This window comes from Myotis brandtii, unplaced genomic scaffold (assembly GCF_000412655.1).
Source record: "Myotis brandtii unplaced genomic scaffold, ASM41265v1 scaffold896, whole genome shotgun sequence".
NCBI classification, from domain to species: Eukaryota; Metazoa; Chordata; class Mammalia; order Chiroptera; family Vespertilionidae; genus Myotis; species Myotis brandtii.
The window spans coordinates 688,021-702,524 of record NW_005371677.1 but is presented as its reverse complement, the minus strand read 5'-3'; the positions used below and the strand labels follow the sequence as shown (position 1 = coordinate 702,524).

At 40.2% G+C, this 14,504-nt stretch overlaps 1 protein-coding gene across 1 annotated transcript in view; it reads right to left on the bottom strand.

Annotated features, from left to right (window-relative positions):
* Nucleotides 1–14,504, bottom strand: part of ST18 (suppression of tumorigenicity 18, zinc finger) — a 260,995-nt gene that overhangs the window by 241,213 nt on the left and 5,278 nt on the right. The window lies entirely within an intron of this gene.

Below are 14,504 nucleotides of genomic sequence, written 5' to 3'. Positions count from 1 at the left end.
CTCAGAGGCCGGCAAGTCAGGTGGGGAACGTTGGAGTCTGCAGTCACTGGAGCAAGCCAGCCTCATGTTCGCTTCCAGCTGCCTGGCTGCCGGCCGCCATCTTGGCTGACAGTTAATTTGCATAAGGATATGCTGATTAGCCAATGGGAAGGGTAGCGGTCATACGCCAATTACCATGTTTCTCTTTTATTAGTGTAGATGACTAGAGGCCTGGTGCACAACATTCGTGCATTGGGCAGGGGGTGGGGGGTGTCCCTCGGCCCAGCCTGCACCCTCTCGCAGTCCAGGACCTCTCCGGTGATGTCCACCTGCTGCAGAGGTGGGAGAGGCTCCCGCCACCACTGCTGCACTCGCCAGCCATGAGCCTGGCTTCTGGCTGAGCAGCGCTCCCACTGTGGGAGCACACTGATCACCAGGGGGCATCTCCTGCATTGAGCATCTGCCCCCTGGTGGTCAGTGCACATCATAGCAACCAGTCGTTCCACTGTTCAGTCGATTTGCATATTAGCCTTTTATTATATAGGATGGCAATACTGCCTGGCCAATGTTGCTCAGTGGTTGAACATTGACCTATGAACTAGGAGGTCACAGTTAGATTCCCCATCAGCGCACATGCCAGGTTGTGAGCTCGATCCCCAGAAGAGGGCATGCAAGAGGCAGCTGATCAGTGATTCTCTCTCATCATTTATATTTCTAGCTCTCCCTCTCCCTTCCTCTCTGAAATTAATAAAAATACATTTTTAAAAAACAATGCCATTACTATATTAAATATTGTTTCTCCTTTTTTAGTTGAATAGTAATAGAAGACTTTAGATAGGGCAGACTTTAGAGTATAAAACATCCATTTAAGATGACTTCTTGCCCTCCCTGGGAAATATTCCAAATTAGATGTCAAAGGACAGCTGTTTTCCTCCAGATGTTATTGGAGATTGCCAATGTATATTTAAACTAAGAATTAAGCTACAGACAGGGATTTAAAAAACATAAAATAGCTCTTTTATGATGCATTTAAATTAATTACTTTTAGCATGTACAATAAAGGGAACAGCAGATGGTGAAGACTTGGTTTAAAGTGAAAGTCATTAAAATAATTGCAACTGGAAAGAGAGTTTCCCATGTCAGGAATTCATGAACAATAGTTTAAGCAAAGTTTTTAAGTGATCCATATAGTAAAAGAATCTATATTATAAATATATTCCATGTACTAAACAGATATTATTCCATATACTAAATGGATTTCTATATTATTTCAGAATACCAAAAATGAGGAAATGTTACTCAAGAGAGCAACTTAAAAAATGTTGATACAACTACCTAATTTTACTCAGATTTTATAATTGCTTAAAGTTTTAGATCTCCAATTATTAGTCATCATTTATATGTAATCTGTATCCATCTTATACTCATACATAGAAAAGTATTATATTTTAATATAATGTTATTTATGACTTCCAAGTTTTAAACTACATAGTTCCTTTCTTCACGGGGCATTTTAAAACAGAAGATGGTAGCCAATTTACGTAGTTTCCATTGGTAAAGTGATTTCTACCTCCAAGCACAGCCAGACAACTCCTCAGAAAGCCATAAAAGTTATCTTTGTGTGTATATACACAGCTTAACATGCATGCATTGTGTATTACTGTAATTCTCACACACAATCACAGACACACAGTAAAGTGTCTTACTGAATGACAGAACACTGCAACCACTGAACTCCAAATGCTGAGTCAGCAATTTTTGGCTAACAGATTCTGACAACAGCTATAATCTTATTGATAACTCCCAGTGAGAAAATGATTGTTAGAGATGGTCACAGAGCCAGAGTTTGAGGAAAGGGGCTGGGGCTGGCTGAATAATAACAACTGAGGCATAAAGATTAAACGTCTTGTGACAGATCCTGAACTAAGCACATACCTCTGTTCTCAACATGGTTATCGTCTAAGTCCTTCTTAAGACAAGAAATTCCATGCTATAGATGGAATTTTTATGTCCCCCCAGAGTCCCCAATGTGGCCATATTTGGAGATGAGGTTTTTGGAAGGTAATTAGGGTTAGATTATGTCATGAGGGTGAGTCCCCATAATGGAATCAATGTCCTTATGAGGAGGGGAAGAGAACACCGTGAGGATACAGCAAGAAGGCAGCTGAGGTGGCACCTCCACGCCTTGGGGTGACACCACCACTCCAGGGGGTCTGGAAGGCAGTGTTTCAAATTAAAGAAGGGTATCCTATAGCTTTAGGACAGCATGGAACGTGCCTGGCCGTTTTCACCTTCCTTGGGACCCATCCCCCCTTGCTCCCTTTGGGGACGGGAATGTCGTCCTCATGCCTGTCCCGCATTGTACTTTGGAAGCACATCATTTATCTGGCTTCGCTGGCTTCCAGCTGAAGAGGAATTTGCATCGGGATGAATCATACCTTGAGTCTCATCCATATCTGACATACGTGATATTCAGAGGAGACTTTGGACATTAGATCTCAGGGTTGATGCTAGAACGGGTTCAGACTTTGGAGCTGTTGGAATGGAATAAATGTGCTTTGCATATGAGACAGGCATGAATTTCGGAGGTCTGAGGCAGAAAGCTATGGACTGAATTGTCGTGTGCCTCCAGAATGTATGTGGCAGCCTTAACCCACTATGTGATGTTGTTTGGAGGTGGGGCCTTTGGAAAATAATTAAGGTTAAATTAGGCCATGAGGTTGGGGCGCTCACCATGGGATTAGTGCCCTTATAAAAAAGGAAGAGACACAAAATATCAAACCTTTTCTTTTTCCCTCTCTCTTTGTGTCTCTCCACCCTTCTTCCTCCTGTAAAAAAAAAAAAAAAGGAAAGGCCACATGAGGACATATGAAGAAGATGGTCAGCCATAACCGGTTTGGCTCAGTGGATAGAGCGTCGGCCTGCGGACTGACGGGTCCCAGGTTCGATTCCGATCAAGGGCATGTACCTCGGTTGCAGGCACATCCCCAGTGGAGGGTGTGCAGGAGGCAGCTGGTCGATGTTTCTCTCTCATCGATGTTTCTAACTCTCTATCCCTCTCCCTTCCTCTCTGTAAAAAATCAATAAAATATATATACTAAAAATAATAAATAAATTTAAAAAAAAAAAAGATGGTCAGCCAAAAATGGGGAAGGGGTACCTCACTACACCCTGAATCTGCTAGCACCTTGGTTATGGACTTCTCAGCTTCCGGAACTGTGAGAGATGAATGTTTGTTGTCTCAGCCACTCAGTCTATGGCAGCGGTTCTCAACCTTCCTCATGCCGCGACCCTTTAATACAGTTCCTCATGTTGTGGTGACCCCCAACCATAAAATTATTTTTGTTGCTACTTCATAACTGTAATGTTGCTACTGTTATGAATCGTAATGTAAATATCTGATATGCAGGATAGTCTTAGGCGACCCCTGTGAAAGGGTCGTTTGACCCCCAAAGGGGCCGCGACCCACAGGTTGAGAACCGCTGGTCTATAGTGTAACTCAGGCTGTTAGAACAGTCTGGCCCTCAGAGATCACAGCGATGTGAGTGTGTGCTGAGGAAAACGGCAGCTGAAGTGACTGTGGAGCTGAGGGTTCAAGGGGAGAAAGTGCAGAACCTGGGGAGGAGAGGACAAGAGCGAGCACCTCGTGGAAATCAACCACCACCAATGAGCAGGAAGGTGTGCAGCGCCCGAAGGAGAACACAGTGTCCTGCACTGTCACGCTATTCGTGTTGCTATACAATTTGTTCACTCATTATTTCAGGAATCAGGGCAGGACATACTGAACTGGTGGTCCCCTTGCTCCCCAGATCTAGTCCTGCCATTCAACACCCATTCATTTTTCTTTCTTGTAATAGATCTTCTTCTTTTTTTATCCTGGCTTATCCACGGTCTATCTGAGATATCCTCAACCTGTAACGGAAGGGTTTCAATCTCAACCTAAGCCGTTTTAACAAAGAGCAGTGCCCGTAGGATAAGGTAACCAAAGAATCTAGAGTTATTTCTTGATACTAACTGAAAGCAATAACAAGAGATGGGATGACTTCTTATAGTCAAGACCCTGGAGGGAAACATGGACATCATTTAGGGAGGAAAGGAAGATATAAAAAAGACCCATATGAAACTTCTGGAGATGAAAAATACATCTGAAATGAAAAAGACACTCAATGGGTATAAAGGATGCCATTGTGCTAATTTCTCAGTGTATCATTCTAACCATTCAATATGTCATCTCTGTTCATAAACACAAAAGCTTTCCAATTACAGCAAACAAAATTCCTAGTTAGTGGTATTTTTAAGCTGGGAAGTCCGGGCCACCAGTATGCCACGACGCCTGGAGGCACTCCAGTTTCATGAACATTGATGCTACATATCATTGAGGTACACTCAACTACGCATGTCAGAATCCCCGAGTTTTAATTAAAGTTATGATGGGAACAAAGAGTGCCCATTAGACAAGAAGAATTTGATCTTGGCAAGTAATATTTGCATTCATTTGCTTAATTAGATCAGTACTTTTAAAACAATTTGCAAAGCATAGGATTAAAGCCCTGAATTTCAAAAGATTTAGCAGAAGCCACAATCATGGTTTCAAACAAATCATCTGCAAAAAAATTATAGGCTGAAAATAGCAATTAGCAGCTCACAGAAAAAAAATAAATTTAATTGAGACCATTTCTACCAGTTGAGTAACCATGTATAAATATGGCTTCGCTGGAATCATTGATAACTTAACCTTCACAAAATTTTTCAGAATGACAGCAAACTGCCCTTCTTGTTGATTTCAGAACTAGAATTCAAGTAGAAATTAATTCCAAGTGAAAAAATATTCTATGTGATTTTGACTTTGGTGGGAAGAGGGGGAGCAACAAAACAGGCAGGGCTGGCAGAGCTCAGCCCCGGCCTTCCCTTTTACACTTCAAGCTCAGTCCTAGCCCTGCCTCTCCATCCTCACAGTTTATTTTATTTTTTAAATATATTTTTATTGATTTCAGAGAAGAAGGGAGAGGGGGAGAGAGATAGAAACATCAATGATGAGAGAGAATCACTGATTGGCTACTTCCTGCACACCCCCTCCTGGGGATCGAGCTCCAAACCTGGGCATGTGCCCTGACCGGGAACTCCTGGTTCATAGGTCGACACTCAACCACTGAACCACACCAGCCAGGCCCCATCCTCATATTTTAAAAAAAGTAAACAAAATCCCTTGATATTTAGAATTAATCAATGGCCACTGACTTAGTAAGTGTACTTTCAGTTCAAGCTATTATTCTAAGTATTGAAATTTTATTTTGTTTATTCTCAAAGAAGTACCTTAGTAACCTTGCCCATTCCTCTTCCTAAAGAAAGAGAAATATTTGGGGTGGGGGTGGTGTAATAATGTCATGGAGAAGGTAATTTTTTTACCCTCACCCTAGGATATGTTCATTGATTTGATTTGATTTTTAATATATTTTTATTGATTTCAGAGAGGAAGGGAAAGGGAGAGAGAGATAGAAACATCAATAATGAGAATCATTGATCGGCTGCCTCCTGCAAGCCCCACACTGGGGATCAAGCCTGCAACCCCGGGCATGTGCCTTTGACCAGAATCGAACCCAGGACCCTTCAGTCCGCAGGCCGACACTCTATCCGCTGAGCCAAAGCAGGTAGGGCTGTTCATTGACTTTGGAGAGAGATGGAAGGAGATTGACTTGGGGATGGTGAACGCACAATACAATGTACAGATGACTTGTTGTAGAATTGTGCATCTGAAACCTGTATAATTTTGTTAACCAGTGTCACCCCAAAAAAGAGGAAAAAAAAAACAGAATGTCATTTTCTGCTGACTCCCTGGATCCAACAAAATATAAATTTATTTAATCACCTGCATTCAGCAACCCATGAATCTAATATTGTCATAACAAACAAAGAATGGATTTAAGGCTTAGTAGCCGGAGTATTAGCGATCATACATCATATGAGCTTCACCCACTGGTTTTGTGGTTTATTGCTTTAAAGACAAAGTCGTTCCCTCACACCTTTCCCTCTGTAGAAGACAGAAGATATTTTTGTCACAAACTCTACATGTGACAGATCTTACACCATCAGAATCAAGAAATTAATCAATAGAACTCACCGCATGTGATAATTCTTATAATATTAAGAAACAGTTATTTTCTACAAATAAAGACACATTTAACTTTGCTTAGCAATGGTGCTTTAAAGGTCTGATATACATGCAACACTACATCATTTCAAAATAGCTAGAAAGGGAGAAAAAAAAGTTTAAAAAGACAACACAATAGACATCCCCATGAGGCTCTTACATGCAGGTGAATAACCAAAACACAGATCCATGGAATGTCGGAGAACACGTGCTGGACATACAAGTGCGAGGGTCGTGGTGGGCTCTGCATTTCACACAAGCCCCGAAGGGAAGTGGGGAGCAGGGACCAGCCTCCAGGAGGCTCCTGGGATTGTCAGAAGCCTTGGTGGGCGCATGTGCCGGTGAGTAACACAGAACAGTCCCATGCGAGTGCAGTGACTCACTGGGCTTGGGGAAAAGATATATTTTATAACTCCACCAGTGTAGCAACGTTCGGGATATACTCTCCCACCCCCTGTTCCCAGGATTGATCAGGTACTTCGATAAGGCTACTGTCTATGCTTTTATGGATATACCTAGCAATGTTCATTTAGCTTTAGTTACCAAATATAAATGATACTGCGGCTTTTACAAGGCAGTGTCTGTTAAGTTACCCTTAAAAGGAAGCACAGCCTAGTCAAAAATAACACAGAAAATAAAACCATCCCAAACCAGACATCCTTAACCTTACACTAAAGAGAGAGACCATTTTTTACACACGCCCTCATAAATTCGTGTCAGAAAGAAAGGGCGGAAACAGGAGAATTCTTAGCAATGAAACCACAGCAACATATCCACCTGAATTTTGAATCTAAAAGCCAGCATGTCATTTCTTTAAAATTATTCAAAATCTTACTTGTGAAAGGAGTTCGAACGTCAGCTCCAAACCAGCTGAGGGGAAATGTAATCTGACAACTTCGAAGGACTCACTTCTAAAACCTTGACACACACACAGGACAGAAAAAAAAAAAAAAAAAGGAAAAAAACTTTCCACAAACTTTGGAGCCACGTGAGCCCAACTTTAATCCTGTAACTACTTCTCCTTTTCCCCTGTTTGTTCCTAGTCAAAACTTCCAGGCTAACGTACACAGGTTTATTTATGATAAGCAGGCGTTTTGCATTTAGTCCTTCTCTGAGAAGAGGAATGAGAACTAAGTACCAGCTCCTGGGGAAAAGCTGAATGTCTCCTCTGTGTTAATTATCGTGAAGACCACCAGCTGTCATTGTGTAGGAGGTGACGGTTCCTTGAATTGCTCGGATACCTTTGCCATTGGTTGTACCTGATTCCCCAAAGGCTGTTACTGTTCAATGGTAGGAAGAGTAAATGAAATTGCAAGAGGGAAAATGTCGCTGAGAAACCCGGCACCAGTATGTACAGCTCCAGAGGAGGACCTGTGGGGCCCGGAGCCCCGGGACAGGAATATCCTACCATAGGGTTCACTGTTTGGTACAGGATTTGACACAGCATTAGTTTTCGCATGACCTTTATTTAACTATTATTCATTCAAGAAGCAAATTCCATACATATATTACTGACTTTAAATATTTGGGGCCCAAATGAACTAGATGGGATACTTTTTTTTAAAAGAAATTAGTATTCATAAAAAAGCAAAAATAAAACAACAAAACCCATTCACTGATGATTATACTGTGGTCTTGGGTTCAGTATTTCTCAAATTAGGTTTAACCTGGCCCTACGTGGATCAATATAGAAATCCCTTTCTCTCTCATCTTCAGAAAATGACCAAAGTTGTTGTATAGTGAAATGAGCAGTTTAAGAGAGAAAACAAAACAAAAAATTCCTTTTGCTGTGTCAAAGACTAGGGCTTATACCTGCTGATAAATTTGACTTTGTAAATAAAGATTAAAGGTCATTAACCACAATCCAAATTGATCAAAATGAGGGGTTTCTTTTTTGGGGGGCGTGGGGAGGGGCGTTGAGGGAGTCTTTCCTTAGCTTTTGTTTTTTTAAGCACACTTTTTTTAAAACCCAGCCCTGGTTGTAATTCCCAGTTGTAATGTAAATGATGGTGCTAAATGGCAAATATCTGTTGACTTCTCTAATGAAATTTACTGATTATTTACTTTTTTAAAAATCCAAACTGCTTTTCTGGAAAGATTGTGAAAACTATGTTAAATTTATTTTTCAAAAATAGTTCTTAGAAACTCTGATTTAAATACAACAATAACAAGCAAATAAACTGGAAGGTCTTTAAAAGCCAAACCAAAGAATTTTGTCTCAGATCTTATCATTAGATTCTACAGTATCAAAAATAGCCATCGATGTTGAATAAACTTAAAATATATAATTCCGCGGAAAATGGCAATAGAAAAAGACCCATCACCGATCTCAACCATGTGGTGATGCAACTGTCATTCAGAAGCAAGATTTGTTTACCAAAAATACAGCAACCCATTTTTCCCCTCTATTCAATCGCAATTTCATATTGTCCTGTTTAATTAAGTCTGAAAAATAACAATATAAAGTTATTATCATTAAGGTTTAGGATAGGTGTTCATGGTTAGCTTTAGCTAACAGTTTGATACCAGCTCTGGATAGTAGTAATACCTGTAACCAAATATATTTGAAAAGCAAATACCCCAGGACTCTGTTGCTATAGAAATAAAATAAACAATAATAAAAGATAGGGATCTCTTTCAAACATCTTGGTTAGGCCCAGCTAGTCTGGCTCAGTGGTTGAGCGTCGACCTATGAACCAGGAGGTCAGGGTTTGATTCCTGGTCAGGGCACATGCCCGGGTTTCGGACTCAATCCCCAGTCTGGGGCCTATAGGAGGCAGTCAATCAATGATTCTCTCTCATCATTGATGTTTCTCTCTCTCTCTCCCTCTCCCTTCCTCTCTGAAATCAGTAAAAATATAGATTTTTTTTTTAAAACCTTGGTTAGGCTGTTTCTTGAAAATGCCTTACTTCAGACAACAATCAGAAAGAAAAGTAGCTGAACATTTGAAAAACTTTAAAGGTCAACTTTCATAGCTCTTCTTGGCAAAACTTCAAATCAGTTTACAGACTATTATAACTTCTGAATTTTGGCTTGAAATTCTGAAAGCTCCTTGAAGTATCTTTGAATCATCTATCACACTAGAATTTCTCAGTGAGTAACGTATTATTTTAGAATCAAGGAAAAATAATTTGAGGTGTGTTAAATCTTAAATGTATGTGACATTTGGAAATGTACTTGGGGAACCTATGTATATCAGTAAAACAGAACACACAAAAAATCCAAAATAGAGTCAAATTAGCCAGAGCAATACTCTAGCATTTCAAAAACATTTGCATGAGCAACTTTGCATTGGTTGACATGCACAAAGTTACCCTTTCAGCTGCATGGTTAGGAATAAGAATTCCATCATTAGCAAGAAAATAAATATTCAATCCAATAGTCAAAATGACCCTTCATCATAATTTTTTACTCAGCTCAAGAGAATGCTAGACAATGACTACTTTGACAGAGCTATTCTGAAATGGTTCAACCTTTAAGGAAGTATGGAAAGTAACATAATGACACCTAAAATAACTAGTTAAACATGAAAAGATGTATCTGATATTCTAACATACTTCAGAGTCCTCCCCTCTCCCCCCCAAGATTGGGTAAAATTGCCACTAACTTGCTTAGCTAACAAAATATATAACTTGTATTATGCTCTCCCCAAATTGTTAAAATGCTACAAATCCTCAATAAATATTGCCACACTTTAGAGGCAGAGCAAACTCCCTCTCACTAAAGTGGAAGCCTCTGGAGGTATTCATCTAGTGCTTGTAAAAGGAGTGATAATGTTAAAATGTAACACAGACTATTTGGTTTCCTTACCTGAGGGCTTCGTTTATTTATTTTATTTCTTTGAGGGCTTCGTTTACTAAATCCAGAATCAACTTTTAGAATGACAGTCTTCGCAGAATTTAAATAGCATAGGTACTAAAACGTATCCTACCTGTTAGTATTCCAACCAATTCTACCCAAGAATAAACAAGGTAAAAATTATGTGCATTTTGTCAGAAAAGGTTGCTGTTTAGGTTAATTATTCTTGGAGGACCTGATCTAATTTTTATCCATGAGGTACATAGATTTTTGAGATTTTCCAAGTTGCTCATCTAGATGAAGAAGTGAAATACAATGGGGGAAGTGGCTTACTGTTGACTATAATTTTGATAGAGTGGTTAAACCCCACAGCTTGTGGCTTGTAGCATTTGAAACTTTTATATGAGGTGCTAGAGGCATGATGCACAAAATTTGTGCAGCAGGGGTGGGGGGAGGAGGCTCCCTCAGCCTGGCCTGCGCCCTCTCATCCGGGACCCCCCCTCAGGGGGGTGTCCGACTGCTGGTTTAGGCCCGATCAGGCCTAAACCAGCAGTCAGACATCCCTCTCACAATCCGGGACCCCTTGCTCCTAACCGCCCGCCTGCTCGCTCCTTATAGCATGGCTCGCTGCTCCTTAGCGCTGCCGCGGAGGCGGGAGAGGCTCCCACCACTGCCGCTGCACTCACCAGCCATGAGCCCAGCTTCCGGCTGAGCGGCGCTCCCACTGTGAGAGCACACTGACTACCGGGGGCAGCTCCTGCATTGAGCATCTGCCCCTGGTGGTCAGTGCATGTCATAGTGACCGGTCTTTCTGGTCGTTCCGCCGTAAGGGGTCGCTGGGCTTTTATTATATCGATGACAGTACGAGTACATTGCACTTCTTTGGTAATTTTCACGTTAGTATGCCACCCTCATCCAGTTACCCCACATCACCTGCTCTGGTTAATAGCACCATCTTGTACCCAGGATAAACTTCCCAGAGGTTTCAATCCTTCCTTTTCATTTTTAGTCAACCCTGAATTTGTCCTAAAATTTCACAAATTTTGTCAATGAAATAAATTCCTCTTGAATTTATTTCCTCCTGTTCAGTCTCATCTTGATTGCCTTGATTCAAGCCCTCATCACCTCTTGCCTAGACTTTGCAAGAATCTGCTAATTGACCTGCTGACCTCTTAGCATTTCAACCCTCCTGCTACTCCAAGTAACACTGATGCAGACATGTCATCACCCACAGGATGAGATCCACATTTTTAAAACTATTGGTAGATCCATTCCACAATCTGATTCAGTTACCTGCCTAGGCTCATCTTTCACTACTTATCACCTGTGTGACTGTGGGCACAATGCACTCACAGCTCACCCATCACGCACCTTAGACCTGCTGTGCGTGTGCTATTTGAGGGCAGGAAACAACCCTGGTAGTTAGAAATGCCTTACAAAAAAAGACATGTTTGCTTATTGTATCTATAGGACATTTATTTCTGCTTTAAAATAATGAAGCAAATGAAGTGAATGTTATATAAAGCACTAAGAATAACACCATTTTTAGATAGTTTATAAAATGTAGACTGGAGAGAGGGGGCAGAGCAGATCTATGAACTTTAAGAATTTTTCAGTTCTTTTGGTCCATAAAGTCCACTCTATATCTCTCCCACATGAATATTTTCAGAGCAAAGAAAGAAAAAATGGGTTTAAATTGTATCCCAAAATTCAGTTGGGCAAAAGAATGTTCAACAATCAACATTCAGTAGTCTTCAATATTCAATAATGAAATCATCTGTGTCATGCACTGGAAAGATCCCAAGAGAGAATTATAGAAAGAATAACTGAGACATATAGTTCTCAACCGCAAAATGCAGATACTATGATATGTTGCAATCCATGTAACATACAAATCCAAGTACCATCAAATAACTTGTTGCTAATAGAGTGTCGAAATTTGTGTATTTCATTTTCAGTGGATTCACCAAACCTGATGCCTGATTACCCTGGACGGCTACTGGAACACCACACACCGTTTCTGCCCGATCTCAGCATGCAGGAGCAACACTAATTTTTCAACCAAAGACCTTGTATGCAGATATGCATAACCCATGGGCACAGACAATAGTGCGGTGAAGGCCTGGGGAGGGGGGCGAGATGGAGGAATCAATGGGGGGGGGGACATCTGTAATACTTTCAACATTAAAGATAAACTTTAAAATTTTAATAAAAGGCACACATTTGCTTGGGGATATGATGACACCAAATAGCTGCAGCAATCTGAGAAAGAACGAAATAGGAGGGATCACAATACTGGGTATCAAACTAGACTACAAGACATCATAACCACACAGCCTGGTACTAGCTCCAGAACGGGCAGATAGATCGATGGAACAGAACAGAGACCCAAGAAATCGACCCAAGCCATTATGCTCAAATAATATTTAACAAATGAAGCAAGCAGAGTAAAAACAGTCTCTTCAATAAATGGTGCTGGGAAAATTGGACAGAAAAATTGGACAGAAACCAGACCATCAACTTACACCATACACAAGTATAAAACCAAAATGGATAAAAGACTTAAATGTAAGTCATAAAACCATAAAAATCCTAAAAGAAACTATAGGCAGCAAGATCTCAGATATCTCTCAAAACAATATATTTGCCAATACATCTCTTAAGCCAAGGAAAACAAAAAAAAAATAAACAAATGGACTACATTAAAATAAAAAGCTTCTACACAGCAAAAGAAACCATCAACAAAATGAAAAGGGATCCCACTATCTGAGAGAACATATTGGCCAAAGATACATTTCACAAGGGGTTAATTTTCAAAATATATAAAGAACTCATACAACTTAACAAAAGGAAGACAAATAATCCAATTTAAAAATGGGCCAAGGATCTTCTCCAAAGAGGACGTACAGATGGCCAAGAGACATATGAAAAAATGCTCAAAGTCACTAATCATCACAGAGATTCAAATTAAAACGACACTGAGCTATCACCTCACACCTGTCAGAACGGCTAAACGACAAGTGCTGGCAAAGATTTGGAGAAAAGGGAACCCTAGTACACTGCTGGTGGGAATGCAGACTAGTGCAGCCACTATGGAAAACAGGATGGAGTTTCCTCAAAAAATTAAAAATGGAAGAGCCATTTGACCTAGTGATCCCACTTCTAGGAATATATCCTAAGAAACCCAAAACACCAATCAAAAAGAATATGTGCACCCCTATGTTCATAGCAGCACAATTTACAATAGCTAAGATCTGGAAACAGCCCAAATGCCCATCAGTAGATGAGTGGATAAAAAAGCTGTGGTACATTCATACCATGGAATACTATGCAGCAGTAAAAAAAAGAAGGATCTCTTACCCTTTAAGACAACATGGAGGGACCTGGAGAGTATTATGCTAAGCAAAATAAGCCAGTCAGAGGAAGACAAGTATCACATGATCTCACTTATTTGTGGAATCTAATGAACAAAATAAATCCAGAGACATGGAATCTCAGAGTGAAAGGGATGGGGGCAGAGGGGGTGCATGGAAGAGATCAACCAAAGAACTTATATGCATATATGCCCATAGCCCATGGACACAGACAATAGGGCGGTGAAGGCCGGGGGGACTGGGATGAGTTGGAGGAGTCAATGAGGAAAAAAGGGGAACATCTGTAAAACCTTCAACAATATAATTTATTTAAAAAAGAGCACATAATGCATGATTCTGAAAAAAAAGAAGAAAACAAATAGTTCTTCTTAATTTTGAATCAAAATTTACCATAAAGTAATTTCAATTTGAAACTGAAAACTGTCTTTTTATGAAAAACTGCTTTTTATTTGACTTATGGCCTCACTAAATCTATGACACATATCCTTAAGGTTGGTGACTAGATAATTATTAAAATAAGGACTGGCAAAACAACCTCTCAGTCACTTCACAAACTGGCCGAAGGCATTTTAAAATGCATTATTCCAGGGAGAGAAATTTTAGTTTTGCCATGCAGAGCAGAGCAAATGATTATTTATGTGTTTAATTGCAGTTATATCGGCTTATACAGCTATAGATAACTTATACATAGCATGGCTATTCATTAAATATGCAAAGAAAAATAGATTTTCCTAGTTACCTTAGGTTGCACAACTCTTCAAAAACTCAACAAATTTTTTATAAACCTCAAACCACCCTCGCATTTTTCTTTAAAATAAATTTACACTCTGCTGAACTTGAGTTCTGTAGATTTTTCTTTCATCTTCCATTTTAAAGTGGTTATTTTCCTTAAACATTAAAAAAAGGGAAAAGAAAGCAGTCAGGGTCTCTTGTTTCTCCTGAAACAGCTGAATCCTTAGTCATTTTCCTAAGAAGCCACTTCAATACAAAACAAAGAAAACTTTGGACTAGACAGATGGCTTTATTTACTTAGGTAAAGTTCATATCTGAAGCGCTTGCCAGACGAGTAAAACCACATTGTCCAAATGAGATTGCCAGGCAGGGTTCACACATTCAGGCAGCATAAATAGCCACCATAGGATGTGTGTCTTCCCCCTGAGGCACCTTACAGTGCAAACACCCCTCCAGGGGCCTCCCCCCACCT